The sequence below is a fragment of the Agelaius phoeniceus genome, chromosome 2, assembly GCF_051311805.1.
Source record: "Agelaius phoeniceus isolate bAgePho1 chromosome 2, bAgePho1.hap1, whole genome shotgun sequence".
NCBI lineage: Eukaryota > Metazoa > Chordata > Aves > Passeriformes > Icteridae > Agelaius > Agelaius phoeniceus.
The window spans coordinates 27,011,105-27,017,104 of NC_135266.1; positions in this window are offsets into that span (position 1 = coordinate 27,011,105).

Consider the following 6,000-nt stretch of genomic DNA (forward strand, 5'->3'; position numbering starts at 1 on the left):
ACAATCTCATGAAAATTATTTAGGCATTGATTTTGTACTGGAAAAAAGTCCTCTATAATTTTGCAGTCTTTAAGGGTAATTTAATGTTGAATACTATTAATAGATTAGGTTAAAAATAAGTGCCCTTTTTAAAACTAATGTCAGGAATTTAAATGAAGATTTTATTCATACAGAACAAATGGAAGGTTGCAAGACTGTGTTTTTTATACATATTATATTATTGAAAGGTGCACAATAGCCTTCTCAGCCATGCCAGAAGTCAGTTTTACAATTAGATACTTGTTAGTGAAAGGAGGACAATTTTGATGATGATTTTATCAACAAATATTTTCTAATCTCAGAAAATTTGAAACTTACTCCTGAAATTTTTTTTTCATTTATGTATGGTATTAACAGATGTGAAGAACATCACAGTAAAGGAGTATTCAGAGTATAAAAGGTCTTTAAGAATAACATTATGTGATGTTCCAGTGTTTCCTCAAATGGACTTGGATTCCAGATGATGTATGACTGACCAGCCTACAAACTCCCAAATAACCAATTGTTCATGTACAACTGCTAATGTACCTATTTTTAAAACACCATTAAAATGAGAAGGGTGTGGTGTAACTCTTTCAAAACAAAGCATTTTATTTCACTGTCAGTCACAACCTTTGCACACACCACAGCCAATGTCAGACTGACAGAGGTAACATGCAGTCTGCAAAATGTGGGAAGCAATTTCACAGCTGCCTTTTTGTCAAGGGCCAAAATCACTGGAAGGGGCAATGAGCAGGGCCCACCTGGAGCTCAGGTGGGGTCACCATTTACTCTGTTTCCTGACTCTTGCAGGTTCATTTCTGGCATCCCCAGGTCCCAGGTTACTGCATAGCTCATGTTCATGCTGTATAGTTTTCTTTTCTCTGTCCTTTGATCAGTTTGGAAGGCAGGACTTGCTGTCCCCCAGGCCTGAAGGCAGTGAGCCCTGAGCAGCACGGCTGTGGAGCTGCAGGTTGCCTGGGGGTTTTCAAGCTGTAAACCCATGGCATATACTCCACCTTACCCCTTTCAATGCTTTCCCTCCTGGCTCATTCATTGCAGGCACCTGTAAGGTGAGCAGGAACACTGAAATTTGAACACAAAGAGGCAGTTAAGGCAGTAAAACACCATCACACTGAGCTTCTTCCATTGCAAATCTCCTGAAGCAAGTGAAGATGCAAAATGGTGCCTCCTGATGGCTCCAGCCATCCCTGCATAGGAGAACAGCTCTGAATTCAGTTTCCACAAGGGAGGTTTCTTTTTCTTTTACTTGGATAGTGGTTAAAAACAATATTTGAGTTTTATGTTGCTCCTGGCTGAAACAACACCTCCCCTGCATGTCCCATACTGCTGCTGCTGTACAATGGAGAAGCAAATGCAGGCTTTTGTTTTGGACTGCTTACTGGTTTGGAGGCATTTCATGCCTCATCATTAGCTGATGTTGGGACTCAGAGCTCTCCTGTGTTGTGCACACTATTAACCAGCCAGCAATTTTGAAAATATTTTTATTGCTGCTAATTACCCTCCAGGGAGACTGTAAAACAGAGTTTTTATGGCAATCTCTGAGCTGTCCATGCCTGGAGGAAAAATCTGAGAATGATTAGCCACGTTTGCTAACCAGAGCATCACAGAGACTGTCTCTATCTCTATGTTCCTGTGCCTGACTTGTGCCAGGCTGCCTGGGAGATGTTTACAGCTCCCCTTCTCACAGCTATTCTGAACAGTGATACTCACTTGGGAGGGAAAAGAGCCATAGCTCATCAAATGTGTTTCTGCTTCTGAAATAAGCACTTCAGCCAACCTTCCACCAGTGGACTGAAGATGTCCCAGTTTAAAATAACTACACCCTAACTGCAATGGCTTGGTCTAAGCTGAGGGATTTGGTGGGGTGCTGTGGAGAGAGGTTGTCCATGAGTCCATCCAGGTGTACTCCTGATGTCTGTGTCCACCATATCACCCATGATATCCATGTAAGTGCCATGCTGGGGAAGGAGCTCCTGTGGCTATCTGGGGCACTTCTAGAGCTGTAGCTCTGTCCTGACCTGGGCTGCCCTGCCAGGTCCACATGGAACCAAAAAACAGCTCTCCCTTTGCTCCTTTACTTCCGACCATATGGGATGTCCCCCTTTCTTTAGGGCCAGCATCAATGCTTGTAACTGGCATGGGGCAGGAGATGTGTGAGAGTGTTCAAATGGCTGGGGACTGGGGGAGGCATTAAGATGACTCCTTTTGTCACCATACAGATTCTATACAGAGAGAGGTTATAGCAGAAGTGCACCATGAAGTCTCACCATGGTGTGCTCAAGCCACTCACCTGGCCCCACATCTGTAGAACAGGAGGTGGCACCTGGTTCTCAGGGTCTGTGTGACACTGTGATGAACTGCAGCACAGACCCAGCACTGAACACTGCTGCAGCAAAGAGAGGGTTTATTTGTGTTCAGGAGGAAGAGGAAAGAAATAATTACACTCAAAAAAGGAAAGAGAAGTGAATAAAGACATTAGCACAATTCCTTCTTGGGGACTGAGAAAAGGAGAGATGAAAAGTAAAACTATTGAGGCAAAATAATGACATCTCAACAGCTGTGCCTGTCCATGGAGAGCTTTACCAGGGCAGGGCTGCCCAACATTGCTGAAAAATGTCAGTGGGCAGCACTAGGCTGGGGAATATGCTTTATCCATGCCCTGCTGCCACTCCTGCCCCTCTGAGTAAGCTGCCTGCTCCCCACTGCCCTCAGCATCCCTCAAATGCTGACACAAGTGCAAGCTGCTCCCTTCATGCTTCTCCTTGGCTGCCACACAGACAGTGAAGAGACCAAATGCTGGTCCCTGCCTCCACCCATGGAAACCTGGATCTGCTTCTGGGCCCAGCACAGGGAGGTTAAAGGATGGTGAGTCACCAGCAAGAGTGGTGTGAATAGCACCTCATTTTGTGCATTTGAACATTGCAGGGCAAATTAAGGATAAAACACTTTCTCTAAGCTTAAAACTACATACTTTTGCAGGACTTGAGTCACACTTGAGCTATTTTAAAACTCTCTTAGATTGCTTAGTTTTATTTTTCAGGAATAATAAGTAAGACAGGACAAATTAAAAGCTGTGGCCCAAGCAGTGCAGAGGGTCTCATGTGAGGGTCAACAGAAGACTAGATTGCAGTTTTCCAGTTTGGCTCATCCTCCTGTAGGAGACTTCTGGCAACTATCTTGTACTCAAATGCTCTTTGTGCTCAAGGTTTTCCTTCCACACTCTAGAAAAGCTCAAGACCTGGTAGATTCCTGCCAGACTGAACTGCAAAGTGGAGTGGAAAACAGCAATTTTGATTTGAACTCCCATAAATAAAAACCTTTCTAATCCCAGGGGATCTTGAACCCAAGCAGCCTTCTCTCTTTCAGGAGCCAAAAATTTTTTGCATGAAACTCTTCCTGGAAAGATTTGCATGCCTGCCCTGATGTGATCATGCAGAGAAACTTTGTCAGTAACCACAGAAACTGAAAATCAGAATGTATCTGCTGAGCCTGAGCTCTGTTTCTGTCAGGAAACAACCTCCTTTGTTAGGTCTGGGTGCCTGCTCCTTCTTTACCTGTGCCATGCTAAATTGCCATGAGCACTGATCCACACTCTGTGCCCTTCCCCCAGAGTGTGTCTCATAGATAACCCACTCAGAGGGTTGTATTTCTCTTGACAGCCTCCTAGGCCTTAGGTTTGAAGCCACAAAATGTTTCCAAGCACAAGGAAAGCAGGTATCTGCTGCTAGCACTTGCCTTTTCTTGACCAGCTCTCCCAGCACACAGAGGTAACATGAATTGTGAAGTTGTTGAAGGTGGCACATTCCTCTGTTCACGTGCATTTTTCTGGACTCTGTAAAGAACAAGGACAGAGATGTTAAAAGAAATTAATTTAAAAGATTGCCAGGAGGCAATTGCAAACAAGCCTCTCTCATGACAAGTCTCAACTGACATTATTGATTTATCATTTGTGCACTACACACCTTGACATTTCAAAGGCCAGGACATTTTTTGCAGCAATGCCAAAACATGAGCAAATAAATTAAGCAGAAGTACAACAGGGGAGGTTCAGTCTCAGGAACAGCTCTACTTTTGGTCCTGCCCAGCATGGGCCACTAGCCCAGGGTGCCCTGAGGGATAACCTCACTCAGATAAAATGATGAATTGCAACAGAGCCATTCCAAGGAAGCTACATGCTTGCTAGGAGCCTTTGTCAAAGTGAAATCCTACTGAATCATCCCTCTGAGGTTTTTGGATCAGGCCCATCAGCATCTGAGGCTGAAGGAGCATAGATGAGATTATTTTCAGGAAGACCATAGGCGAGGTCTCTGCATCACATTTTCTATGAGAATTTTCTGTATAGAAATTGGAAGGCCTGGGCATGAACACACCCAAACCATTCTGCTTCTTTTCTGGAAAATAGCAAAGATGAGAAAAACACCACACTGATCACAAACCAGTTGGGTACCCTCCCTATGAGCAGCTTCTTTCCCATGTTACTCCCACTTTGATATCAGCCAGCGGGGTGGGATGGTTATACACAAATCTCTGCTTTCCTTGTTCAGCAGACAAGGTCCAGGCTGGTGGAGTCCTTAACAGTGAGAGTTGAATGGTGGTTTGTGATCCATCTTGCCATCCTCACAGCGTGAGGATGAGAGCTGAAATCCTGACTTTGGACAATAATTCACAACAGTCAGCAAAATCAGGCAGAGTTCCCTTTGACTTCACCAAGGGCAGAATCAGTCCCAGGGGACAGCACAGCTTGCTTTGGCCAAAGGCTTACAGGATTTAACCCCACGCTTTGCAGAGCAGAGAGCCACACAAACCCTCACTTACATCACCATGTCTGAGTGCTCTGAGGCTGCTTCAAGAAAACATCTGCTGAAGAAAGGATGGGAAGAAAGGATGGGACAAAATAGGCCTGATTTAGGTACTGAGGCCACTCAGGAGTTTCAGGTGCCCGCTAAAGCCACTCTCTAGCAGTAAGTGCCAAAGTGTCCCACACAGCTAAAGGTGATTTTGCAGGTTTCCTTGCCAGACAAGGAGCAGGAGTGTGTGAAGTGAAGCCATGGGTGTCAGCCCTACCCTGCAGCTGTGGTGATGGCTGAGCAGCACCTGGGCCTGGGCACCCCCCTGTTCCTAAATAATCTCTTTTGTGATAATAGAGTAGGGAGGCAACTACTTTGTGTTTTTGTGGGCTCCTGGTTCTGCATTGAGGCAGGCAGTTAGAGGAGGCAGAGAAGGTTTTTGGATTCCCAAACCCCTTTGTTGTGAAATTCTGGCCCAAGTGAAGCTGGTGGGAATGCCACCACTGCCTTCCACCAAAGCAGGATTTCACTCCATAGGTATTAGTTTTTCCTCTCTTCCCAAGACCAGTGCAGATATTAGAAAACCACATTTATGAGGGTATTATATTTGCAAATAAATACTCATTGTCATGAACCTGCTTTCTTTGTCAAGAGGGGCCTAATGAGCCTAAGAGAACAGGCTGAAGAGCACCAAGGATACAATGCAACAAAGCACAAATAACAGAAGAAAAGACTAAGAAAAGCAGATTCAGTCCTCAGGAGGAAATAACATTGTGTTCTGCAAAAATAATCAGCTGAAACATGCAGCATAAAGCACTCTCTGAACTTTGTTTTCCTACACTTATAAGCAGTGTTTTCCTGTAGTACCCTGCATGCAGCCTCTGCTCAAGAAGCAGGCAAATCAGATGAGATGGTTCATGACCAGCATGACAGAGAGAAAAGCCTTTCCTGACAAAAGATCATTCTTCTGCTGAACTACATCTAAACACAAACCAAGCCTGAGGTGATAAAAGGAGAGAGATGTGGTGTGAGAAATGGGACCAGTGGGATAGAGATGCTTCTCTTACCTTTGGGCTTGCTCCAGCCTAGATCAGAACATGCATCAGGTCCAGCTTTCATGTCAGCAGAAGAACACTTATATTGACTAAAACTTTTGATTTTTACATCCACC